Raw genomic sequence first — 1,199 nt, 5'->3', positions numbered from 1 at the left:
TTATGTAGTATGCCTGTTCATTCTCCTAGTTGTTTTCCAGGAGTCATTCTTTCCTCCCCATTGCACCCTCTTGTGGTGTTTTCCAAGGTGGGAAACACAGATGCTATATTCACTTCATCCACTAAAGTGTACTCTAGTAACAAAATGGGGGAAAAAAGATAGACCTCAGGACTCTACAGTACTTTAGGTTTTTTGTTTTGTTGTTTTTTCACAGTGTGCATTATGTACCCTACCCTGACAACTATGTAGCCTAGCTATATAATGATTGGATAATTTTATCATTGCATACTGTATACTGTTTCACATACAATTTTTTAATTTGTAGGCAGCATTTGTACTACATAGTAGAGATGCACCGATACTAATTTTCCCAGCCATTAACGACTGCTGATTATTCAGAATGATATATGCCGATGCTGATACTGATAGTTAGATTTTTCTTAAGAAAAAATAAATAAATCTCCAAATATTGCTGCAAACTATAGAACCCTCTAATTTGGTACATTACTATAATATTAGAGGTTACAATTAACAACAGGGGTATTATTCAACTTCTATTTATTTTCATATATAATAATTACACGTTAAGTAATAACTTAAATGTTTGTAGGCTATACAACTCAGTTGCACATGGTTTTCATAAGCACTTGTCTTCATGGCAAATTTATTCAAATATATATCAAATTAAATTAGCTCCTCTAGTGTTTTTTATTGCTAACCAAACGAACTGTGAATATTAGATACATTTCCCTAGGTAAATGCAATGTTAGGTGACATTGTTCACAAGTAGTTCACTGTGTAGGCCTATAGCCTATGACTAGCCTACAGCGATCTGTCACCTCACATTTAAGAGCATCGAAACGCCATTTATTGTTGAATAAATTAATTACATTCATTGTTTGAATTTCGTGATAAAATGGACAGAATTTGAAAGATGTTTCTTATCATAAGTAACAAAGCACAAATGTCTTTGCGATTATTGGACGGGAGGCGGGCTACAAATAAAGTTTGTTGTAGGGAAAAACCGCGGGCCTGGCTTGAACTGCGGGTGATTCATAGGGTCAAACAGAGACTGCTTTTAGCTCTTTTTAACTGTTAAAGAAACGTAATTTTTTTTAACTGTTAACTGTTTATTGTTGCGTCAACTTGCCCTAAATTCAACACGAGAGATTTTCTTCACACACAGTATGAGTTGCAGT

This window comes from Leuciscus leuciscus (assembly GCF_965113295.1).
Source record: "Leuciscus leuciscus genome assembly, chromosome: 5".
Classification (NCBI taxonomy): domain Eukaryota; kingdom Metazoa; phylum Chordata; class Actinopteri; order Cypriniformes; family Leuciscidae; genus Leuciscus; species Leuciscus leuciscus.
The sequence above is the reverse complement of the archived record's forward strand: the minus strand, read 5'-3'. Positions refer to the sequence as shown.